Source organism: Humulus lupulus, chromosome 2, assembly GCF_963169125.1.
Source record: "Humulus lupulus chromosome 2, drHumLupu1.1, whole genome shotgun sequence".
In the NCBI taxonomy this organism is placed as follows: Eukaryota; Viridiplantae; Streptophyta; class Magnoliopsida; order Rosales; family Cannabaceae; genus Humulus; species Humulus lupulus.
The window spans coordinates 122,379,722-122,407,474 of record NC_084794.1 but is presented as its reverse complement, the minus strand read 5'-3'; the positions used below and the strand labels follow the sequence as shown (position 1 = coordinate 122,407,474).

At 40.4% G+C, this 27,753-nt stretch overlaps 1 long non-coding RNA gene across 1 annotated transcript; it reads left to right on the top strand.

The window, feature by feature from the left end:
• The first annotated feature begins 4,390 nt into the window (after positions 1–4,390).
• On the top strand, positions 4,391–27,578 carry LOC133816281 (uncharacterized). The gene is made up of 4 exons (XR_009885132.1): positions 4,391–4,501; positions 4,578–4,631; positions 4,717–4,785; positions 27,331–27,578. It is a non-coding gene; the product is annotated as an uncharacterized LOC133816281 (long non-coding RNA).
• Positions 27,579–27,753: the final 175 nt, after the last annotated feature.

Genomic DNA, 27,753 nt, shown 5'->3' with positions numbered 1-27,753 from the left:
ATAAATCTTATAACCTAACCCAAGTTTTTATCACTCAATAGTAAACCTAGCAGCTTGAAGGCTCTAAACACAGCTTGAAGAATGAGAGAAATGGTTGGGTACTAGGTCCTATTTATAGAGTTAAAGGAGTGAAAAGATCTTCTTTTAGCTTGAATAAAATAATGAATATTTAATTGAAAAACATTTGAATATTCGTTCAGCAGAGGCTTAAGACTCGCTCAAAACGTTCAGAGGCTTATCAAGAGGTTGAGGAATAAAATGAGCTTGGTTTCAAAAACGTTTGAAAAAACTTGCCCTAGCGTCGATATATCTACCATTGTAGGCGATATATCGCTTGAGCTTATATCCCGAGGCTTGTCAATGCGTTTGTGCGAAGTAACGTGTTTTTCGTATTCCCCGTGTCGCGATATATCGCCCCTATAACTGTGATATATCGGCATCTCTGAAATATTATACACGTAATTGCACTTTTTCAGCTTAATTTGAATTGGGTAAACAGCTTTGACTAAGCCATAAAATGATTTTAAAGCTGCTGGCAGGTTTTGGGGTTTTCAAATAATTCTCTTATAAAACTATTCATCAAAAATGCTTAATCTCTCAATAAACATGCACACGACAAGTGTCATGATCTTATTAGTTATATCTAAACCTTATAGTATAATAAATAACATCTTAATAATCAGCTATATTAATCAAACCTTATGTTATAATTAATATTCTTAAATTATAGGTTAAACTTATAAAATCTATAAATGTTGCTACGAGTGTTCAACTAAGTCCCAGCTTGAACCAAAATCCCCAGTAATAAACATACTATAACTTACTACTAGGTATTACTACTACTACTACTATCTAATTAGCTAAGTAAAATTCTTGGACTCTACAATTCTCCCCTACTTAAAAGAATTTCGTCCTCGAAATTTACTTACCAAACAATTCCGGATACCGAGCTATCATGTCTTCCTCCAACTCCCACGTTGTCTCCCGTTAAGAACTATTACTCTATAGAACTTTGACTATTGGAATACTCTTGGACCGTAACTGCTTCATCCCTCTTTCTAGGATGCTAACCGGTCGTTCCTCGTAACTCAAGTCTTTCTAGAGTGCTATCGTATCATACTTGAGGACGTGAGATGGGCCTGACACATATTTAAGTAGCATCGAAATGTGGAACACATTGTGGCTATCTGCTAGAGTTGGCGGTAAGGCTAATCTATATGCAACTGCTCCCACTTTGTCCAATATCTCCAAAGGAACTATAAAACGGGGACTAAGCTTGCCTTTCTTCCCAAACCGCTTCACACCTTTCATATGAGATATCTTTAGGAAGACTTGATCTCCGACCTTGAATTCCACATCACGTCGCTTGGCATCTAAATAACTTTTCTGATGGCTTTGAGCAGGGAGCATAAACTTTCTAATCAGCGCTACTGCTTCTTGAGCTTTTCTAACAGCTTCGGGACCAAGAAGCTGCCTTTCTCCTACCTCATCCCAATGTAACGATGATCGGCATCTTGTTCCATAAAGTAACTCATAAGGTTCCATCCCGATTGTTGACTGGTTGCTATTGTTGTGGGACAATTCGATCAGTGGCAAGTACTTAATCCATGATCCTCCGAAATCAAGTATCATAGGGCGCAACATATCTTCTAGAATCTGTATGGTACGCTCGGACTGACCGTCTGTCTGAGGATGAAAAGTTGTACTCAGACTTAACTTAATACCCATGGCTTGCTGTAAGCTTCCCCTAAATATCGATGTAAACACCGATCCTCTATCAGACACTAGTGTCTTAGGGATTCCATGCAACCGTACTATTTCTTGGACATAGATGTCTCCGTATTGATCTGCTGTGTATGAAGTCTTAACTGGCAGGAAATGAGCTGACTTGTTTAGTTTATCTATTACTACCAAGCTGAATCATGCTGCTTACTTGTTCGTTGCAAACCCCTCATGAAATCCATGGCTATATCGTCCCATTTCCATTCTGGTATGCTAAGTGGTTGCTATAAGCCTGCAGGCTGCTGATGTTCTGCTTTCCCTTGCTGGCATTCTAAACTTTTAGATGCATACTCCACTATATCTTTCTTCATTCCTGGCGACCAATATATTGCCTTAACGTCGTGAGTCATCTTGGGTGACCCTGGGTGAACTGAGTATGGGGTACTGTTCGCTTCTTCTAAGATTTTCATCTTAATCCCTTGATCATTCGGCACGCATATCTGATTCTTATATCTCAATAACCCTTGATCTGATATTGAGAAATCTGTGGCCTTGCCTTCTCTAATTGCATCCATATGTGTCACTAATGTGTCATCATGCCCTTGCCCAATCCATATATCTTCTAACAAATTTGACTGGATAGATAAATTAGCCAGCTTACCGATGACTACTTCTATTCCGGCACTGATCAGCTCCTGCTGTAGCGGCTTTTCTATTCTGGCTAGTGATGTTATTCTTCTATAATTCTTCCTACTTAATGCATCATCAAATACGTTTGCCTTTCCCAGATGGTATAGGATTTCACAGTCATAATCCTTCACTAGTTCTAACCACCTGCGCTGCCTCATGTTGAGCTCCTTCTGAGTGAAGAAATACTTTAAGCTTTTGTGATCCGTATAAATCTCATGCCGTTCTCTGTAAAGATAATGGCGTCAAATTTTCAATGCAAATACCATCGCTGCCAACTCCATATCGTGTGTTGGATAGCGTTGCTCGTACTCCTTTAGCTGCCTTGAGGCGTAGGCTATCACCTTGTCACTTTGCATCCGTACACAACCCAATCCTTGCTTAGACGCATCACAGTAGACTACAAACTTGTCATTGGGTGTTGGTACACAGAGTACTGGGGCTGAGCACAGCTTATCCTTAAGCAACTGGAAGCTCTCTTCACACTTGTCAATCCAGTTGAATCTCTGCTGCTTCCGGGTCAGGTTGGTGAGTGGAGTGGATATCTTAGAAAAGCCCTTTACAAACCTTCAATAATAACCTTCTAATCCCAAAAATCTTCTTACCTCTGATGCATTCTTTGGTCTTGGCCAATCCTTCACAGCCTCTACCTTAGATGGGTCTACTGCAACTCCATCCACAACTACTGCAAAATCTGATGGGGCAAAGCTCGCTGCTAAGAAGGCCAAATGAGCATTTTTCCACTGCAATGCGACTGAGCATTGGAAATGAAACTACTTAGCCCTCAAGGCTAATGAAACCCAAGGTAATAATAATAGTTCATTTGTCTTGGATGCATGTGTTGTGGAAGATAATTCAGTTTGAATTATAGATTCTGGATCCACTAACCACGTGCGTACTTCTTTATAGCTACTTAACACCTGAAAGGATGTGAAAGATGGCGAGCTCAAGCTAAGAGTCGGGAATTAAGCATTTATTGAGATCAAGGCTAGATGACAAGCTTGTAAAAACTTTGGCAATACATTTTTAATGTTAAAAATGATGTTTATTTTATTACAAACTTTAGTAGGAATTTAATTTCGGTTTCTTTATTACATCAACAACATTTTGCTGTAACTTTTACCATTTTTAATATACCAATTTCATTGAATGGATGTGAATTGTATGCTGGATGTATGGAAAATGAGTTTTATCTTTTGTAACCAAACGAACCCTACGCGTTTAATAATGAGTTATTTAAATTAGCTAAACCTAAGACTGCCAAACAAAAAAAATCGATAACAACAACATGAAGTACCCTTGGCATCTTCGCCTTGGTCATATTAGCTATGATAGGATTCAAAGACTAAAAGAATTCGGGCCTTTGAGGAAATGTAGTGCATCAATTTTTTTTTTTTATTTGTTAAATTTTCTGCTTTGTTTTTATTAAATTTTTAAGTGTTGTAAATTTTTATTTTTAAATTGTTAGAATTGTTTGGTAGAATTTTGTGAATTTAATTGTTAATTGATTATGTATTTATTTATTTATTTAATTTGTGAATAATTGAGTTTTGGTTGAATGCACCAAGGTGCATGGTAGGTAGTGATGCACCCTAGTGATTGAGTGTGTGCATGTGCATGGTCTCATGGTGCACTTGTGTAGAATTTTCTACACATTTTATTGTTTCCTTTTATTAGATTTATTTATACTTAGTTGGAAAAAAAAAAGGGAAAGGAAGAGGGTGGACGTGTGAAGCATAGTGGGAAAGGAAGTATTACTTTCCATTTTTATTTGGGTGATTTTTAGCTAAAAAGGGAAGAGGAGTGTCATCTTTATGCACTCTTTATTTTTCCCCTAATTAATAAAAATCAAATAAAAAAAAGAAAATAAGCAAGAAGAGGAAACTTACCTTTTCTTCATTAGGCTATTATTGGCTAGGTTAGAATAAAGAGGGAAGGAAAGAAGAGAAGAGCATTTTTGCTCCTTGGGACCAACAGCTAGAGAGAGAGAGAGAGAGGCTGCCAATTTCTAGAGAGAGAAGGAGGAGGAAAAATGTGAAGAAGGAGTGAAAGAAAAAGGAGAAGAGGAAGAAGGGCATTCGAAGTCTCTAAGGTATGGGTTCGGGTTGTGATTTTCTTTTTCTCTTCTTATTGGTTATAAGTTTAATGGGAGTCCTTGGTGATGCTAGGTTCTAATCTCACAAGAGCATAGAGATTGTGGTTAAGGGTTTCGGCCTACTAGGGTAAGGGTGTTTTGATTTACTAATGTTGATCTATTTGGGATTTTTTTTGGTTTGTTTGGTCTAATGAGTTGGTGGTGATAATAAGGTGTTGGAGGCTAGCAAACAAGAGGGTGACCATAATTATTTTTGAGTTCTTTGATTTGTATCAAAGAAGGTAATGGAATCTCTATACTTGATTTGGTTCTTATTGTTGTAACCTTTTTATATATATATATACTCATGGTATGTGTGTATTGGATTGATTGTTGATGTATGGTGTTATGCCAATCTCTTGTTATGAATATTTGATTTGATCATAAAATCATAAGCATGGTGGTGTTGATGTTATGATGCCTAAGGTCTTTCCTATGATTTGATGCTATGTTTGGTTTGGCTTAAAGGTTCTACGTGTAAGCATGCAAGGGTTTTGATTATTTTGGCTTGTAGAGTTTCGGCCTAGGGGTGATTACTCAAGTATGTTAGATCATCTTTATGTGTTCATGTCAAATGTAATATTAGAAACATGATAGGTTGTTTGCAAGATTTTAAATGGTTTCCCTTAAAATATGTTGATTTATACATGCTAGGTTTCGTGTGAAAGTAAATGAGGATTTGTATTTTTTATGTTAATGTTCTAGAGGGTTTCGAACTAGGGGGATTTATTGATGCATGTTGGTTAATTTGTTTATGTTACCTACACTCATTAGAAACATGTTAGGATAATTTGGAAAATGAAAGAAATTGTCTTAAGTCTTGTATAAATTGATGTATTGGCAATACATGAAAATTCACATTTGAGTTACGAGAGCATGAGTTTGAAATGAATTTGATGATGAATATTGCTCGCTGATTTCATGTATAAATGATATGAACATGATGAAAATAATAATTGCATGCATAAATATTTTTGCAAGTGCTATGATGATTTTATGAAATTAAAGGGGTATGTTAATGTACATTAAAATGATATTTTACTCAAGTAAATACCTACATTTTTTTTATATATATTTCAAGATGAAAATATGAGTTTTAATACTAAGATGGTGATTTTAAGGGTTTTAATTGTTGCTGGAAGTTTTGGTAAAAATTAGGAAATTCTTTTTAAATGAAAGGAAATTGTGTGTTTGTTGAAATAATATAATACCCTCAATTATATATATATATATTAAAAATTATATTTTTAATGTAACATTGAATGTTCACATTTTAATGGGTATGATTTTCTTTGTTTTAATTAAGAAAAATGTCGAAATTTAATTCACTTGTGATTGTTAAACAAATTAAATGGTGGCTGAAAGTTTAGTTTAATAAATTAAAAATAATTATTTGATTACCACATATGAATTTATACTATATAAAAATTAAGTCTAAAATAATACAAACAAAAAATATATTTTTTTTTTGATAAATCAGAGAAATTTCGTTACTTCTAACAAATCATACAAACTCCAAATACACCTCAAAACACAGCAAAGCAAGAAAAACACAGCCCCATTACAAATTCCCAAACCAATTTCTATCCTGTTGACTAATTTTCTTTGGTAAACTGTACGAAATTCTATTCTTAACACTAACTTTGGTATTATGAACAATTAACTCAGGTTGCATACTCTTCCTAAGCCACAAAGTATCATTCCTAGCCTTCCAAATGTTGTAAAGCAAAGCTGCTATAACAGCTGAAAAACTAGCTTCTGAAATCTGCTACTAGAAACTCTCTCAAACCACCTAATAACTTTCCTCAAGGTGGTTAGCTTAGTTCTCCAATTTAGCCACTGCAAAATCTGATGATAACAATTTAAACTGAAATGGCAATTAAAAAATAGATGCTCACAGGATTCCTCAGCTTCACCACAAAACAGACAATCTAATTGATCAATAACTCCATGCCTTTTAAGTCTATCTTTGGTGTTCAATCTATTATGAATAGCCAGCCAAAGAATAAAGAATAACAAACAAAATATATTTCTCACACCAAAAATTTATATTTTCCTCATATCAATCTTGTAATTTTAATCATTTAAATAAAATGTTATTTTCTAAGGGAAACAAGATATTTATAAGTACTTTAGATAATTTCAAGTTTTTGATATTTTCTATGCAAATTTAAAAGTAAGAAATGGAATTATTATATTTTTGAAAATGACTAAATAAATTATTTTTTATGGAATAAAAATAATGTCTTAAGAGGTTTAAACAACTTAGGGATTTAAAGGAAAATAATGGTGATAAATTATGACTTATAAATCTTTATTTTGAAAATGATAGAAATAAGCGCGTAGAAATTATTGTTTTTAACGCCACTTTTTAACAACGTTCCCACGTATGCACGCCACATGCAAATGCAGTTTTACGTTAAAGAATATATCTAATATTCAACCATATAATTTTCAATTGAAAACCATGCATGTATAATAGGTAGAAGTTGCATTATTCTTTTGTGATTTTATGTGAAAAATTGTGCATGCTTGGAAATTATGTGTAATTGTACCATGTGTGCATGGCCCCTGCACACATGGGATATGTGAGTTGGGCACAAGAACTCTTATGTGATGCTAAAGAATGCTACTTGATTATGGTTATAGCCTCGTTGTGAAGTGTGTCAATTTTTGCTTTGCCCAGACCTGAGGTAAGGAAGTTAGATATAATTTTGTTTATTTATTCTATGAACGGAAAGATTGGTTTGTATGAAGTATGAAATGTTGTTGTTAATTGATATGGTGAAATTTGATGAACCATGTATATCCTTTTTGTGTTGATGCTACTGGATTGCATGTATTTCTGTATGTTGTATGATATGTAAATGGTTGTTAGCGTGTTGAATGCAACACAACAAATGAGTTACTAAGGATCTAAGACGTAACCCGAGTTACTAGGATATAAAGATGTAACTCCTAGGGAGACGCGTCGAGTTTTTTCAAGGACCAGAGCCTCATGTTTACTTTAAGATGTGACATTGACAAGATAGGGGGCCATGTTCACAAAGATATGATGATGATGCTTATGATGATAATGTTTATGATGATGCTGTTTATAATGATGATGTTTGAATATGTTTATGATATATGATGCATGATAACGATGTATGATGACGATGTTAAGTGAAATGTATGACGATGTATGTATATGACGATGAGTGAGTCTTACGATAAGATTGTGTTTTCTTTGTCTGTTATTTGTACTTCCTTACTGGGCTTTTAGCTCACCCCCTTACTTTTCCATCTAGGTAGCAAATAGGGTTTCTCATTGGCATGCATGGTGATGTGGGGAGTTCCGACGTCAGGGTGTGTATGGCGTGGGGGTATCCTATGGGCGAACAAACGATCTGCTTAAAATGCCAAAATTTAAAGGGCGATGTTATGTTTTTATTTTTATTTCCAAACTTGTCAGTGGGACTTGAACTATATTTATTTTTAAAACGTTGCATGAGAACTTTTATTTTATTTTAAACTATTGGGCCCAACTTGCATGTTTTAGCAAGGCCCTACTTAAAATTATCATATAATAAGTGGTTTTCTTCTATAAGTTTATGAGCATGGAGATGTTTTACAAAGTATTAGTTTAGGGCGTTTTACACATGGTATCAGAAACAGTCGTCCGTGTTTCCAAGGACCCTCCCCATACACGCTAAAGACGGGAAAATCTCACCTCACTACGTTGTAAGTATTTGTTTTATGTGCTATTACTTGTTTCTGTCTTATTTAATTTTATAGCTTTGTTACTGCAGTATAGTAAGATGCCTCATGTTATAAAAATCACTAAGAAACAACTACTTAAGGAAATCCGTGCAATACACAAGGTCCACCTGAGGAGGACCCCTACGATTGGAGAATTGTAGTGTTGAAAACAACGGCGGTGGTCTGCGATCACTATCAAGGAATCATGAACAAAAGAGGAGCATTGCTATGGCCTAGAGAACAATATTGGGTGTTAAGGGAAGCACTGTCGGTGTACTCTGAGGCCCTTCTCCAGTTAGACGTGGCATGGCACGACGTCATTCAAGACGACCTAGACTTGAGCACCATAGAGTATGTGATCTATGATCTTATGGACAACTACGAATTTAGTCGTGCGGAGCTGGTTATGGTAAAGACGAACAATGGAGAGATGGATGAGCGTTATGAGATGGTACACGAATTGGAAGGAGCCATGGCATGTCAGGAAGTGGTTCATGCCATACCACAAGTGACCGCTAGGATGAGGGTGATGGCGAGCGCCCCTGTCTACTTCCACATCTTAGAGGGCGTCTTCGACTACAGTTCATGAGACAAGTCCACAGTTGAGGACTAGAGTTTGTCGCGTAGATCGTTCCATGAAACATTAATGAATAAGATGGGATTTTAAAAAAAAAACCCTAAGGACTTATGTTTTTGGTTATTGAACACTTTATGAGTTTTTTTAATTTTGGAATAATTTTGAACACACTTTGAATGCTATAGTTTAATATTTTTCCTCTTGCAAACTCTAAATGGTGTGGATTTGGAATGTATGATTTTCATGAATATTTATCAAACCATTATGCGGTTTATCCTCCCTTATGATTTTCTTTTGGTGCCTTAGAATCTCATAATGTCGACAAGAGGACGAGGAGGCAAGGGAAGAGGAGGAGGCTGAGGAAAGGGTGTCTCCACAAGGTCTAAGGCCACGACAACTCCTGAAGTAGGAATGCCATCAATCCAACCTGCAGCCCGAGCTGCACCAACTGTGGATCTGGCCCCAGAGGTAGTAAGGTTAAGGGAACAATTAAGGCTGAGAGATGAGGAATTAGCACATGCTAGGCAAGTTCCCCAAATTCCCCAAGTGCCTCAAGCACCAGTGGCGCAGCCTCAGCCACCAACACCACCACCTGCACCACTACCTGTTACTTATGGGTTCGAGTTAGTGTATGAACGTTTCAGAAAGCAAGCTCCGCCAACCTTTGAAGGAAAAGCTGATCCCATGGTGGCGGAAGATTGGTTAAGACCAATCGAGGCTATCTTTGATCATATGGAGTTAAATTATCACCAGAGAATCTCATATGGGTGCGCAGATATGGTGGGATGTGATTAAACAGACTCAAGATCTGAATACCATGACTTAGGCAGATTTCGTGCAGGCTTTTAGCAAGAAGTATTACAGTGCGGCCTGTTGGCAACCAAAGTAGATGAGTTCGTGACTTTGGTTCAGGGAAATTTATCTGTCACTGATTATGCATAGAAGTTCGATAGGTTGGAAAAATTTGCTCTTGAAGTTGTACCAACTGAAGCTCTGTGAGTCCAAAGGTTCATGAGTACCAATCAAGCCTATGATTGCTAGGGACATTAAGATGACCAGTACTGAAGTGGTCAGTTATGTCTAAGTACTAGATATGGCACTTAAGGCAGAATACTTGGAGGATCAGATATGGAAGGACAATGCTGCCAGAAGAAAGGCCAACCGAAACAAGGGCTTCAATGAGGGCAACAAGAGAAAAGAGAATGAAGGGCAGAATAGTGGCACTGACAAAAGACCGAGACCCCCGACTACGAATAACAACAGTCACAACACTCAGAACCACCCTAACAACCGCAACAGTCGCTATAATGATTGGAACCGTGGGAATGACCAAAGCAACAGAGTAAAGCACCCCACTTGTCCTAAATGCTCGAAAAGACAACTAGGAGAATGCCAGGCCAGCACCAACAAATGTTTCAAGTGTGGTCAGGCAGGACATCTGGGAAAAGATTACCCACAATGGAAAGCAGGACAGAACAATAACAACAATCTGGTGCCAGCACAGGTTTTTGCCTTAACTCAGAATGAAGCAGCCAACAACAACACCGTAGTCACAGGTCAGCTCACTATATCTGGTATGATGTGTAGAGTCCTTATTGATCCTAGAGCGACTCACTCCTATGTTTCCATAAATACGATTGATAAGTTGGGTATGCCTTTTAAACTGTTTGAGCATAGTTTTAGTAGAATGTTATTGTCATGAGACATGATGTTGTCAACCAGGTGGTTGCAGTCAGCACCTATAACAATAGAGGGCAGGGAGTGCCCGGCAGACCTTATAGAACTAAGTATACCAGATTATGATGCCATACTTGGCATGGATTGGTTATTAAAACATGGAGCAATGATTTACTGTTAGAAAAAGACTGTGGAGTTCCTACTAGAAGAAGAGGAACTCTTTTCTTTTAAAGGAGAATTAGTGAGTTTTCATTCCCCCATAATATCGGCACTGGAAGCACAGAATATGATGCAACATGGTTGTTCGACATATCTAGCTTGTGTGGTAGATAAATCCAAGGAGTCAGGGTTAAAACCAGAAAATGTGCATATCGTTTGTGAGTTTCCAGAAGTGTTTCAAGAGGAATTACTAGGATTACCCCCGAACAGAGAAATCAAATTCGTGATCCAACTTGCACCAAAAACAGCACCGACCTCCAAAGCACCATATCGAATGGCACAAGTGGAGTTGAAGGAACTTAAGAACCAGCTACAGGAATTGCTGGATAAAGGGTTCATAAGATCTAGTCATTCGCCATGGCGAGCACCAGTTCTATTTGTGAAAAAGAAGGACGGGAGCATGAGAATGTGCATCGATTACCGAGAACTCAATAAGGTCACCATCAAGAACAAATATCCTTTGCCTAGGATAGATGACCTTTTTGATCAACTGCAAGGGGCAGCAGTATTCTCAAAGATTGATCTGCGATCCAGGTACCATCAGTTGAAAGTGAAAGAGGGAGACATTCCGAAAATGACTTTCAGAACTTGCTACGGGCACTATGACTTCCTAGTGATGTCTTTTGGACTCACTAACGCCCCAGCATCATTCATTAATATGATGAAAAGAGTATTTCAGGACTATTTGGACAAGTTTGTGGTAGTGTTCATGGACGATATCCTTATCTACTTGAAGACCAAGGAGGAGCATGAGGAGCATTTGAGGTTGACTTTGAAAAGACTACGAGAACATCAACTATACACTAAGTTCTCTAAGTGTGAGTTTTGGCTGGAATAAGTAAATTTCCTAGGGCATATTGTATCGCCCTGGATAACCAAGGCCGTTACATTGTGTGTTTGAAATAATGCGAGACTTGCTAATCAAGTCGTTTAAATAAAAATGTGAATCTAGAGACATAAACAAGTTAGGTTTGAAAGATTTTGGTTATAAACGAATATTTTTCATTAAAACAAATGTTTGGTACATGGGATCCCAAATCAGGGTTTAAATGACATAATTACAGGATTTCCAAACGTTATAAATAATCAAAGCCACTCTAATGAAAAAATACAAATTTTAAGTCTCCGTCCCTGTATAAACCCTCGACCGTGGTGGCCGAGCAGCTGACAATGTACACCTTCCCCCAGAGCTATCCAACCCATGGTCAACTCATCTTACCCTTACCTTTACCTGCACCATGTAGCACCCGTGAGCCGAGGCGCAGCAAGAAAACATAATATCATAGCATAATCAATAACAGTAACTAAGTAGTTTACAGAGCATAACCAAATGATTTACAAGATATTAATTAATTACCTAGCAAGCCATATTATTCATTCAATCCAAGACATAAGTCAATAACCAATGATCAAGTTACCAGATATTCAACATATCATATACAACAATTAACAATAGTATACATGTCAAGCAACAACTAGGATCAACGACTGTAGGCCGAACCCTTTATTTAACCCACTGTCTTTGGCTCGCTTAGGCCAAGCCCAGTGTTCACCCCACTGACTCTGGCCCGCTTAAACCGAGCTCAGTGATTATTAAGCTGTCCTCAGCTACCAATGGCTGAGCCTCGCCCTGTACGCAAGTAATTATTCCGGCACTCTTAGGCCATTTATCACATGTCCCCGTGGCATAATACCACCTCATGACATTCATATGATTATAGGGAACTCTTTGTAATGCCCTGGATAGCCAAGACCGTTACACTGTGTGTTTATAAAGTGCCAGACTTGCTAATCAAGTCATTTAATTAAAATCGTGTTACTGAAACTGTAAAGGAACTAGGGTTTAAAATGGTTTGGTCTCAAAAGCCACATTTTCATTAAGAAACATTATCCTTTACACGGGATCCCAAAAAGATACAAGTTTTAAGATCGTTTACAAAAGACACAAGGTTTATACAGAATATCAGGCCATACTAGGGCAAAACAGACAATTAGGTAATCCCTGTCTTGATCCACTCCTCGACCATGGCGATCGAACAGCTGGCTATGTACATTCCACCTCGGAGCTCTCCGTCTCAGGCTTGGTCCAGCTTGCCTTTGCCTTTACCTGCACCACGTACCACCCGTGAGCCAAGGCCCAGCAAGAAAACACAACAACAGATAAGCAATAAACAGAAAAACCCATATCTCACATTGTATCACAAGTTCTCAAACATATAATCATTCAGCATGACAAAGTATTCAACATATTAAGCACATCAATTCATATCACATATCACTGCACAAATGATAACAAGGGCTAGCGCTCTCAGGCTGCTCCCTCCGTCATCCCACTAACTTCGGCCCGCTTAAGCCGAGCTCAGTGAATATTCTCGGCTACCAGTGGCCAAACCGCGCCCTATGCGCAAATACTATGTGCGGCACTCTTAGGCCGCTTTACATGTCCCATGGCGTAATACCATCATTGAAACGATACAATTATCGGGAGCACTTAGTCCCATAACAAACATATAATCGGGTGCAGTTTTCTTACCTTTCAATTCACTAGCTTTGATCCCTCCACTCCTTTGAGCACGATCCCCCTCGAGCCCTAGTGCTCACCTAAACACAATCATGGGCCAAAGTTATCATCAACCCTCAAGTCCAAAACCCAGACCTGGGGCCAATCCCGAGCCCCCCGGGAAGTCCTAGTTCCACCAAACAAGGTGGTGGAATCAAACCCCAAACCCTAGGTCAAAAGTCCTTGCAAACAACCCTAAAATCCCCTTCAAAAGGCAGAGTAGCGCTACAGCGCTCATGGGAGGGCGCTACAGCGCTACAGACAAAAGCCAAAAACCCCTCAGCATCTTGGCCTAGCTCTATAGCGCCCAAAGGCTAGCGCTGTAGCGCTAGTCACAGACAGACCAGCTTCAGTTTTCTCTTCTTGCGATTTTCTCGAACCAACCTCAACCAAAACTCTTCCAAATATTCCCCAACCTCAAAAACAACCTTATGACCATACTCCACTCATCCTAAGCACCCCAAACATCTAGAACTCAAGCACATGCATCCACAAACTCAGAATTCACCATAGCCATTCCTAAACACTAAAACTCAGCAGAAACCAATTGAACAGCAAAGTTAGAGTTTAGACTTTATACCTTTGATAGGATTTCGACCACAAACTGTTTCTGGACCTCCTTGGCTTGCTTCTCCTTAACCTTTGCCCTGAATTTCCCCAAAGTTCCCCATCAAACTCAACTTATACACCATAGTTCAGAAACCAAATCAGCAACTGAAGAAATTACAGAACCTTACCTCAAGTGATGGCCTAACCTTGCTAAACCCTTGTCAAATCCTCAATCTTAGCTCAGTAACCTTGTGGCTTAATTGAACTAGCTCTCCTCTGAATTTTGCTTCAAGAAGAATGGAGAGAAGTGGTAAGAGAACCACAAACCGAGTCAAGGAGAACCACTCTGTTTTCCTTCCTTTCTTTTCCTTTCCTTTTTCTTTCTTTTCAGACTTCTACATTTCTCTACACTTCCCACTAGCATAAAGCCTCAACATATCTATTCCTTACATGCCAAATGACCCTAATGCCCTCCCCTTTATTTCTAATCCTTTAGTCTACTTAAGGGCATTTTAGTCATTTTACCCAATTCCTGCTAACTCCTCGAGTGTCTCTAATGCTTCCCGCTTAATTCCCGATACCTAATTAACCACCAATAATATTCCTCAATGTCAAAATAGACTCCAATAATATCGATAAATTCTCATTTATACCCCTAAGCTCACCCCGAGCCGGGTATAAATCCCTGCCATGACTTTTTCGCTACTTTGCTCACTAGGATCGTCTCGAGTCACAGATCTCAGATATATCCTCATAATAATGTGGTCTCGACAATTATCACATATATCAAAGCAGTTATGCCCATAATGGCCAAAATTACGATTATGCCCCTCCAACCTAATCAGGGCCTTCATGCATACTAATACACATAGTCATGCATCTCAAGTATTCAAATAGTCATATAACATGCTTTAAATTATAATCATGCATCTTAATCATTAAATTCACACATAATTCCCATCATGCCCTCCAGGCACACTAATCAAGGCCCTTAAGCCTTATTAGCGAATTTGGGTCGTTACAACTATCCCCTCCTAATGAGAATTTCGTGCTCGAAATTTACCTGAATAACTCGGGATACTGATCCCGCATCGCTGTCTCAAGCTCCCAGGTTGCCTCCTCGACCTTACTATTCTTCCACAGTACTTTAACCAGAGGAATCGTCTTATTCCGAAACACTTTATCTTTCCGATCCAAGATCTGAACTGGTTGCTCCTCATAAACTAAATCCGCTTGTAACTCTAGATCTGCATACCTCAACACATGAGTCACATCTGAGACATACTTCCGAAGCATGGACACATGGAATACATTATGAACTCCAGACAATGATGGCGGCAAAGCTAACCTGTAAGCCACCTGACCAACCCTTTCCAGGATCTCGAATGGTCCAATGAATCTAGGGCTGAGCTTGCCCTTCTTTCCAAACCTTCTCACCCCTCGCAATGGTGAAACTCGGAGAAAGACATGGTCCCCAACTTGGAACTCCACATCCTTACGCTTAGGATCAGTGTAGCTTTTCTGCCTACTCTGAGAAGCGAGCATCCTAGCCCGGATCTTCTCTATGGCCTCACTTGTCCTCTGAACCATATCTGGCCCCAAATATCTCATCTCACCCATCTCATCCCAATGAATGGGTGATCTACACTTCCTCCCATATAACATCTCATAGGGAACCACTCCAATCGTTGATTGATAACTATTGTTATACGATAACTCAATCAACGGAAGGTACTTACTCCATGAACCCTCAAAATCAATCACACATGCCCTGAGCATATCCTCCAATACCTAGATCGTCCTCTCAGACTGTCCATCAGTCTGAGGATGAAAGGCTGTACTGAATTTCAACTGAGTCCCCAGAGCTTTCTGCAAACCACCCCAAAATTTGGAAGTGAAAATAGGATCCCGGTCTGACACTATAGACTTAGGAACCCCATGGAGACGTACGATCTCCCTCACATACAACTCAGCATACTGATCCACAGTATATGTCGACCTTACTGGAAGGAAATGGGCTGACTTGGTGTATCTATCCACTATCACCCATACTGAGTCATGAAGTCCTACTGTCCTGGGTAAACCTCCCACAATATCCATGGTAATGTCCTCCCATTTCCATTCAGAAATACCCAAAGGTTGAAGCAACCCTGTTGGTCGCTGATGCTCAGCTTTTACCTGCTGACAGGTTAAGCATCTGGCAACGTACTCTACCACATCCTTCTTCATCCCGGGCCACCAATACAAAGTCCGTAGATCCTGATACATCTTCGTGGTACCCGGATGAAGTGAGTACGGCGTCGTATGAGACTCATCTAGTATCTCCCATCTGATCCCCTCATCCGCTGGAACATAAATCCGTCCCTGATACCGAAGTAATCCAACCTCAAAAACTGAATAGTCCTTAGCTACTCCCGCTAAGACATCCTCTCTAACCCTCTGTAACTGAGCGTCCGCCAACTGCCCCTCGCTGATCCGCTCTAGCAGGGTCGACTGCAGAGTAATATTAGCCAACCGGCCCACCACCAACTCTATCCCTGCTCTAACCATCTCATCGGCTAACTCCCTTGAGATCTGAACAGAGCTATACAACTGACCTGGACCTCTGCGGCTCAAAGCATCCGCCACCACATTGGCTTTCCCTGGATGGTAAAGAATATCACAATCATAATCCTTTACCAATTCCATCCAACGTCTCTGTCTCATATTCAGGTCCTTCTGTGTAAAGAAATACTTCACGCTCTTATGGTCAGTGTACACCTCACACTTCTCCCCATAGAGATAATGCCGCCAAATCTTCAGTGCAAAAACCACTGCTGCCAGCTCCAAGTCATGAGTAGGATACCGCTGTTTAAACTCCTTCAACTGTCGTGATGCATAAGCTATAACTTTCTCATTCTGCATCAACACACATCCTAAGCCCAACCTTGATGCATCACAGTAAACAACAAACTTCCCTTCCCCCGAAGGAAGACTCAACACAGGCGCTGTAATAAGCCGTTGCTTCAACTCCTAGAAATTGTCTTCACACTTGTCCGACCAGATGAACTTCAAATTCTTTCTTGTCAATTCTGTCATCGGTGCTGCTATCTTCGAAAAGCCCTCTACAAACCGTCTGTAATAACCTGCTAACCCCATAAAACTCTGCACCTCCGAGGCGTTCCTTGGCCTCGGCCAATCCCTAACTGCCTCTATCTTAGATGGATCCACCTTAATCCCATCTACGCCAAAAATATGTCCAAGGAATGTCACTTCAGGTAACCAGAACTCACACTTCTTAAACTTAGTGTACAACTGATGCTCCCTCAGCCTCTGAAGAACCTGTCGAAGATGAAACTTGTGCTCTGCCTCTGAACTGGAATATACCAAGATGTCATCGATGAAGACTATAACAAACTGATCTAGGAAGTCCTTGAACACCCTGCTCATTAGATCCATAAAGGCTGCTGGGGCATTAGTCAAACCAAAAGACATGACCAAGAACCCATAGTGCCCATACCGCGTTCGGAAGGCCGTCTTAGGTATGTCCTCATCCTTGATCCTCAGCTGGTGATAACCAGATCGAAGATCAATCTTTGAGAACATCGTCTTACCCTGCAGCTGATCGAACAAGTCATCAATCCTTGGTAGGGGATACTTATTCTTTATAGTTAACTTATTGAATTCTCGATAGTCGATACACATCCTCAAAGTCCCGTCCTTCTTCTTAACAAACAGAACTGGAGCACCCCATGGCGAGTAGCTAGGCCTGATGAACCCCAAATCCAGAAGCTCCTGCAGTTGTATCTTTAATTCTTTCAGTTCCGCTGGTGCCATCCTATATGGTGCCCTTGACACTGGCTATGTTCCTGGTGCCAACTCAATAACAAACTGAATCTCCCTACGCGGCGGCAACCCCGGAAAATCCTCAGGGAACACATCCAAGAACTCGCAAACCAATCTGGTATCCTCCGGTCCTACTGGTGAAACTATGGTGGTATCCACCACACTAGCCAAAAATCCTATACATCCACCCTGTAGCAAATCTCTGGCTCTCAATGCAGATATCCTGGGTACGCAGGGTCCATGCACCGCTCCCACAAAAACAAAGGAATCCTTGCCCTCTGGCTCAAAAGTTACCATCTTCTTTCTACAGTCAATGGTAGCTCTGTATCTAACCAGCCAATCCATACCTAAAATCATATCAAAATCCTCCATACTCAACTCAATCAAGTCTACAGATAACTCCCTACCATCAACTATCACTGGCAGTGCTCTAATCCACCTCCTAGATACTACTAGTTCTCCTGTAGGCAATATAGTCCCAAACCCTGAAGCACTATACTCACTAGGTCTACACAGTCTATCAATCACCTTATCAGATACAAATGAATGCGTAGCACCAGAATCAATCAACACAGTAAAAGGAATGCCAACACTAGAAAGCTGACCTGTCACTACCGAGGGACTAGCCTCGGCCTCCGCCTGCGTCAGGGTGAACACTCGAGCTGGAGTCAAGCTGTCCACCTTTCCTGTCTCTCCCTTCTTCACTGTCGGGCAATCTTTCCTGAGGTGTCCCACCACCCAGCACACATAGCAGGCCTTAGCCCGACACTCTCCCGGATGGCGTCTGTTGCACCTCGTGCACTTTGGATAAGTCCTCCACGAATCACCGCCTCCATGACGGCCACCCTGAGTACCCCGACCTCTCCTATCAGGACCAGGAGCGATTGGAGCATTAGGAGTCTTTCTCTTGAAATCACTGGGGCCTCCGCCCCTACCAGAACCAGAATATGGAGGCACTGCCCTGCGGCCCTCCCTTCTCACAACACTCTCCCTCCATATCTTATTTACCGCTTCCTCAGCTGTAAGAGCCTTCTCCATAGCCTGGGCATAAGTAGTCCCTCAAGGAACTGTGGTAATCCTTACATCTCGGGCTATCATAGCATTCAGCCCTCTGGTAAATCTGTCCTTCCTAGCTGCATCAGTAGGCACAAGATCTGGTGCGAACTTCGCGAGTCTATCAAACTTCAAGGCATATTCTATAACTGTCATACTGCCATGAACCAGCCCCATGAACTCATTCACTTTCGCTGCCCTGATGGCAACATTATACTACTTCTGATTAAATAGGTCCTTAAACCCTTCCCAAGTCAATGCAGCAACATCCCTAGTCTGTGATGCCACCTCCCACCAGATTCGGGCATCCTCCCTCAGCATATAAGTGGCACAAGCCACCCTGTCATAACCTTCCACTCTCATAAAATCAAGTATAGTAGTGATCATAGTCATCCACTGCTCAGCCTTCAGTGGATCTGGTCCACCCTCAAAGATCGAGGGTTGTTGCTTCCTGAACTGCTCATTCAACGGTTCCCATTTATTCCCAACGTCAACTGGTTGTACCATAGGTACCATCGTCGGTTGCACAACAGGGGCAACACTCCCAGATGGAGCCTGCTGCAGAATTTTAATCTGTTCATCTTGGCTCTGAAGTTGGGCCTGCATGTCGGCCATTAACTGCTGCCAGTTCTCAGGGACTGGCGGAGGGGTCAGGCCTCGGTCATCATCTCTAGCCCCAGACCTGCCAGCTAGTCGTGTGGATTTTCTTGAACGCATAACTATTCAAGTCAATATGCAATCAACGACTTGGCAATTAGGCTATGATGACAGGGTAATAATCCTTTCATATCCATTACTGGAACTCCAATCATTCACAAGCAATCAAAGTATAGCAATTTATCCAGATATTCATTCACATGTACAGCAATGCTAATAAGCACGCCTCAATAACATCATGCAATAGTCAAGGGCCAGGCCCTATCAGTATCTCATGCTCCCTATTCATCAGTCAGATATCAACAATCATATCTCACTCAAATCACTTAAGCACATAATCATGTATACACAATTACCAAACCCTGAGTTGAACTTGTCTCTCGTGGAAATGTACATATCCAGCCAGTCTTCAGGACCCATAAACCTAGGACGCTCTGATACCAAGTTGTAACGCCCTGGATAGCCAAGACCGTTACACTGTGTGTTTATAAAGTGCCAGACTTGCTAATCAAGTCATTTAATTAAAATCGTGTCACTAAAACTATAAAGGAACTAGGGTTTAAAATGGTTTGGTCTCAAAAGCCACATTTTCATTAAGAAACATTATCCTTTACAAGGGATCCCAAAAAGATACAAGTTTTAAGATCGTTTACAAAAGACACAAGGTCTATACACAATATCAGGCCATACTAGGGCAAAACAGACAATTAGGTAATCCCTGTCCTGATCCACTCCTCGACCATGGCGATCGAACAGCTGGCTATGTACATTCCACCTCGGAGCTCTCTGTCTCAGGCTTGGTCCAGCTTGCCTTTGCCTTTACCTGCACCACGTACCACCCGTGAGCCAAGGCCCAGCAAGAAAACACAACAACAGAGCATAAGCAATAAACAGACAAACCCATATCTCACATTGTATCACAAGTTCTCAAACATATAATCATTCAGCATGACCAAGTATTCAACATATTAAGCACATCAATTCATATCACATATCACTGCACAAATGATAACTAGGGCTAGCGCTCTTAGGCTGCTCCCTCCGTCATCCCACTAACTCCGACCGGCTTAAGCCGAGCTCAGTGAATATTCTCGGCTACCAGTGGCCAAGCCGCGCCCTGTGCGCAAATACTATGTATGGCACTCTTAGGCCGCTTTACATGTTCCATGGCGTAATACCATCATTGACATGATACAATTCTCGGGAGCACTTAGTCCCATAACAAACATATAATCGGGTGCAGTTTTCTTACCTTTCAATTCACTAGCTTTGATCCCTCCACTCCTTGAGCACGATCCCCCTTGAGCCCTAGTGCTCACCTAAACACAATCATGGGCCAAAGTTATCATCAACCCTCAAGTCCAAAACCCAGCCCCGGGGCCAATCCCGAGCCCCCCGGGAAATCCTAGTTCCACCAAACAAGGTGGTGGAATCAAACCCCAAACCCTAGGTCAAAAGTCCTTGCAAACAACCCTAAAATCCCCTTTAGAAGGTAGGGTAGCGCTACAGCGCTCATGGGAGGGCGCTACAGCGCTACAGACAAAAGCCAAAAACCCCTCAGCATCTTGGCCTAGCTCTATAGCGCCCAAAGGCTAGCGCTGTAGCGCTAGTCACAGACAGACCAGCTTCAGTTTTCTCTTCTTGCGATTTTCTCGAACCAACCTCAACCAAAACTCTTCCAAATATTCCCCAACCTCAAAAACAACCTTATGACCATACTCCACTCATCCTAAGCATCCCAAACATCTAGAACTCAAGCACATGCATCCACAAACTCAGAATTCACCATAGCCATTCCTAAACACTAAAACTCAGCAGAAACCAATTGAACAGCAAAGTTAGAGTTTAGACTTTATACCTTTGATAGGATTTCGACCACAAACTGTCTCTGGACCTCCTTGGCTTGCTTCTCCTTAACCTTTGCCCTGAATTTCCCCAAAGTTCCCCATCAAACTCAACTTATACACCATAGTTCAGAAACCAAACCAGCAACTGAAGAAATTACAGAACCTTACCTCAAGTGATGGCCTAACCTTGCTAAACCCTTGTCAAATCCTCAATCTTAGCTCAGTAACCTTGTGGCTTAATTGAACTAGCTCTCCTCTGAATTTTGCTTCAAGAAGAATGGAGAGAAGTGGTAAGAGAACCACAAACCGAGTCAAGGAGAACCACTCTGTTTTCCTTCCTTTCTTTTCCTTTCCTTTTTCTTTCTTTTCAGACTTCTACATTTCTCTACACTTCCCACTAGCATAAAGCCTCAACATATCTATTCCTTACATGCCAAATGACCCTAATGCCCTCCCCTTTATTTCTAATCCTTTAGTCTACTTAAGGGCATTTTAGTCATTTTACCCAATTCCTGCTAACTCCTCGAGTGTCTCTAATGCTTCCCGCTTAATTCCCGATACCTAATTAACCACCAATAATATTCCTCAATGTCAAAATAGACTCCAATAATATCGATAAATTCTCATTTATACCCCTAAGCTCACCCCGAGCCGGGTATAAATCCCCGCCATGACTTTTTCGCTACTTTGCTCACTAGGATCGTCTCGAGTCACAGATCTCAGATATATCCTCATAATAATGTGGTCTCGACAATTATCACATATATCAAAGCAGTTATGCCCATAATGGCCAAAATTACGATTATGCCCCTCTAACCTAATCAGGGCCTTCATGCATACTAATACACATAGTCATGCATCTCAAGTATTCAAATAGTCATATAACATGCTTTAAATCATAATCATGCATCTTAATCATTAAATTCACACATAATTCCCATTATGCCCTCCAGGCACACTAATCAAGGCCCTTAAGCCTTATTAGCGAATTTGGGTCATTACACTCTTAGTCCCAACATATTCACATGGTTTATCTTAATCATATAACAATTCATACAAATATAGGGAACACTTAGTCCCATTTTATCCACATAAACAGGTGCAGTTTTCTTACCTTTAATTCCAAGTGTTTTGATTAAGAAAGACGACCCCCGAGCACGATCCAGCCCAGGCCTAAGCATACACCTAGTCATAACCATACATAGCACTCTCATTACTAATCAATTCATAATCATCTCCCAGAACCAATCCCATGCTCTCGGGACCTCTCGTTTCCCCATACAAGGTAGCAAAAGCGTCCCCCAAGCCCCCTGAGCCAAAACCCTAAAAACTCAAATTCCCCTTTCCTGAATTTAGCCTAGCACCGCAGCACGATTCTATAGGTGCCGCGACACCCAATATAGTCACCATCCCCTTATTCAACCTGGAGCCGCGATGCGGAAGAACAGGGCCGCGACACTCATGCGCGAACCCAGAAACTGGGTTTTTCCCAACATTTTTCCCGAGCCAAAACTCTTCCAAACCAACCCTAAGGTAGACCCAAGTCCCAAATCAACCTAAAACCCCAGAAAAATAGTATGGCAACTCAAAAATCACAGCAACAAACCCAATCACACAATCAAACCCAAGAATCACATAGTGGCTCAAAATTCACAAAACTTAAACCACCTTTTATATAACTTAAACCACCCTTCAGAATATATAAACCACACCAGCAAATAAGCTTCAGAGATATACGAAATTCTTACCTCAAACAAGGATTTGACCTTGAGCCACCTCCAAATCCAATTCCAAGCTTAATTCCCTTGATTCCCAGCTGAACCTCACAATCACCAAGCCACACATCCAATATTCAGCACTTAACCCAAATTCTCTAAAACATGCAAGGAGACTCAAAATAGAAGATGAAGCCTTACCTTTGGATTACTCTTGGCCTATGCTTGACTCTAGCTGCCCCAATCTCAACCCTGAATTCCTTCCTTGATCTCATGGAAAACCAGCTCCTCCTTCCTTCTAGCTTCTTGGTTCCCTCTAAACTTCCAGCAAGACTTTTGAATAAGCCTAAGTGTAGAAAAGAAAACGTAAATGACTTTCTCTCAGCCAAGGTTATCATCTCCTAAAACCAAATTACCTATTTTCCCTTTCCCTTAATAAAATCCTTATACAACCTCAAGGGCAATTCCGTCATTTCACATAAATCCGGCTAAATCCTCAAGTATTCCTACAAATCCACAATTAATCCCGACATGTCTAAATTATTAACAAGCCACTAACCCTTACTCAATAATTCCCGAAAACATTATAATATTCCCAAAATACCCCTAAGCTCCTCCCGAGTCAGGTATTTGACCTCGTTGTGACTTTCTAGCTAAACGACTCCCTAGGACCATCTCGGGTCGAATGTTGCAAATATAAATATATCCACATAATAATGTGTTCTCAACAGTTTATCACATTTATGCCCTAACGACCAAAATTACAATTATGCCCTTACAGACTAAACAGGGCCCGTATGCTTATCTAATACTCATAAACATGCATTCCACATACCCATATAATCATAGGATCATGCATATCACATAATCATGTATTTTCACTATTAATTCATATAACTTCCAGTTATGCCCTCCCGGCACACTAATCAAGGCCCTTAAGCCTTATTAGTAATTTTGGGTCGTTACATATATAGTGTTCAAGAATGGGATAGTAGTAAATCCATCCAAGATCGAGGCCATTAGAGATTGGCCCCAGGCGATGAATGCCTCAGAGGTTCAAAGCTTCTAAGGATTGGCAGGTTATTATCAGAAGTTTGTCGAGGGTTTCTCAAAGATCGCCACACCCTTGACCAACTTAACCCGCAAACATCAGAGGTATGTATGGACCAAGAAATGTGAAGAAAGCTTTCAGACCATGAAGGATAAGTTGATTTATGCACCTATCCTTTGTGTTCCCACAGAGGGCGGGAAATTTGTGGTGTATTGTGATGCATCAAAGAACGACTTAGGGTGTGTGTTGATGCAAGATGGGAAGGCTGTAGCTTATGCTTCTAGACAGTTCAAGGATTATGAGCAACAATATCCCATTCATGATCTTGAGTTGGTAGCAGTGGTGTTTGCACTAAAGATATGGAAACATCACCTGTATGGGGACAAGTGTGAAATCTACACTGACCACAAATTTCAGAAATACTTCTTCACTCAGAAGGAACTGAATATGACGCAGCGAAGGTGGTTGGATTTAGTGAAAGACTATGACTGTGAAATTATATACCACCCAGGCAAGCCTAATGTGGTTGCTGATGCATTGAGTAGGCAGGGAAATGGGAGCGTCTCAGCACTGAATACAATGGAGATGCCTCTTCGGAAGGTGATTATAAACGCTAGCAACGAACTTATGACAGGAAGCCTAGCGAACCTCATGTTACAATCCTCCCTACTGGAACAAATTAGAGAAGGACAGAAAGTGGATGAAGCCCTAATAAAGCAAGAGGCTTTGGTACAGGAAAGTGGTAGTAGTGACTTCACAATGTCCAACGGTGGGTTGAAGCGATTCAAGGATAGGATTTGTGTGCCTGATAATGAAGAGATTACGGAAAGTATTTTGAAAGAGGCACATATAACACCCTATTCCTTACACCCAGGGTCGACGAAGATGTGCCAAGACCTTAGGGCACTGTATTGGTGACCTGGTATGAAGAGGGATATTGCTGAGTTTGTTGCCAGATGTTTGACATGCCAGCAAGTTAAGGCAGAACACCAAAGGCCAGTAGGGTTACTTCAACCACTTTACGTTCCAGAATGGAAATGAGAGGATATAGAAATGGATTTTGTGGTAGGGTTACCCAGGACCACAAAGCAACATGATTATGTTTTCGTAATAGTGGATAGACTCACTAAGTCTGCCCATTTTCTACCAGTTAAGACCACGTACTCGGTGGACCATTATGCAATTTTATATGTGAGTGAAATAGTCAGACTTCATGGGTTTCCAAAGTCAATAATTTCCAATCGAGGGTCAGCGTTCACATCGAACTTTTGGAAGGGACTACATAGAGCTATGGGGACAAAGCTAAATTTTAGCACCGTGTTTCTTCCTCAGACCGATGGGCAGTCTGAGAGAACTATACAGACTCTATAGGACATGTTGATATGCTTTACTTTGGACTTTTCAGAGTATTGGAATGGATACATACCCCAAATGGAGTTCTCCTATAATAACAGTTATCAATCCACTATTGGAATGGCTCCCTATGAGATGCTTTATGGGCGCAAGTGTAGGTCTACTTTACACTGGGATGAAGTTAGGGAGAAACATATTTTAGGCCCTGAGGCAGTTAGGGAAGCCAGTGAGGCGATCGAGAAGATTCACCAAAGGATGCTTACCACACAGAGTATGCAAAATATTTATGCGGACCTTAAGAGATGGGACATCCAGTTTTCAATGGGCGAGTTTGTATTCTTGAGAGTCTCGTCAACGAAGGGTGTTATGCGTTTTGGAAAGAAAGTGAAGTTATGCCCTAGATATATAGGTCCATTTGAGATTTTGGATAGGGTAGGGCAAGTTGCAAATCGTTTGGCACTGCCCCCAGCACTAGCCGAAACGTATAATGTTTTTCACATCTCGATGTTGCATAAGTATGTGTCAGATCCCTCTCATGTTTTGAGTTACGAGCTGTTACAGCTGAAGCAGGACCTGAGTTATGATGAACAACCAGAGTATGTTATTGAAAAGGGAATCAAGGAACTGAGATCCAAAATGATTCCTTTAATTAAGGTCGTGTGGAAGAATAGTACGGAACGAGAAGTAACATGGGACCTGGAGGAGGACATGAGAGAAAGATACCTTGAGTTATTTGGTAAGAAATAATTTCGAGATGAAATTCCTTTTAAGGAGGGTATATTGTATCGCGCCAAATTTTAATTTATTTATTTGTTTAATTTTGTGCTTTGCTTTTATTTAATTGTTAAGTGTTGTAAATTTTTATTTTTAAATTGTTAGAATTGTTTGGTAGAATTTTGTGAATTTAATTGTTAATTGTTAATTTATTTATTTATTTAATTTGTGACTAATTGAGTTTTGGTTGAATGCACCAAGGTGCATGGTAGGTAGTGATCACTACTACAAAAAAGGCTTTTTAGGACTCGCTGGGTGCGAGTCCTCTATTTGAGAGCCTTAAAAACTGAGCCACTTTTTAAAAACGTTCCCATGTATGCATATCGCATGCAAATGCACTTTTACGTTAAAAAATATGTCTAATATTCAACCATATAATTTTTACTTGAAAACCATGCATGTATAATAGGTTAAAGTTGCATTATTCTTTTGTGATTTTATGTGAAAAATTGTGCATGCTTTGAAATTATGTGTAATTGTACCATGTGTGCATGGCCCATGCACACATGGGATATGTGAGTTGGGCACAAAAAATCTTATATGATGCTAAAGAATGCTATTTGATTATGGTTATAGGCTCGTTGTGAAGTGTGTCAATTTTTGCTTTGCACGGACCTAAGGTATGGAGTTAGATATAATTTTGTTTATTTATGCTGTGAATGGTAAGATTGGTTTGTATGAAGTATGAAATGTTTTTTTTAATTGAAATGGTGAAATTTGATGAACCATGTATATCCTTTTTGTGTTGATGCTACTGGATTGTATGTATTTCTGTATGTTGTATGATATGTAAATGGTTGTTAGCGTGTTGAATGCGACACAAAAAATGGGTTACTAAGGATCTAAGACGTAACCCTAACTCATAGGGCGGACGTGCCGAGGTCATTCAAGGGTCAGAGCCTCCTGTTTACCTCAAGATGTGACATGGACAAGATAGGGGTCATGTTCATAAAGCTATGATGATGATGCTTATGATGATAATGTTTATGATGATGTTGTTTGAATATGTTTATGATATATGATGCATGATAATGATGTATGATGATGACATTAAGTGAAATGTATGACGATGTATGTATATGATGTTGTAGGAGTCTTATGATACGATTGTGTTTTGTTGTGTTTTCTTTGTCTGTTATTTGTACTCCCTTATTGGGCTTTTAGCTCACCCCCTTACTTTTCCTTCCAGGTAGCAAATAGGGTTTCTCATTGGCACGCGTGGTGATGCGGGGAGTTCCAACGTCAGGGTGTGTATGGCGTGGGGTTATCCTATGGGTGAACAAATGATCAGCTTAAAACGCCAAAATTTATTGGACGATGTTATGTTTTTATTTTGATTTCCAAACTTTTCAGTGGGACTTGAACTATATTTATTTTTAAAACATTGCACGAGAACTTTTATTTTATTTTAAACTATTGGGCCCAACTTACATGTTTTAGTAAGGCCCCACTGAAATTTTCATATAATATGTGGTTTTCTTCTATAAGTTTATGAGCATGGAGATGTTTTCAAAGTATTAGTTTAGGGCATTTTACAGGGAGCTCACCATGGGTGACCTATTTCTATGTGAATCTTGTCTCGAAGGCAAAATGATAAAGTGTCCATTTTATA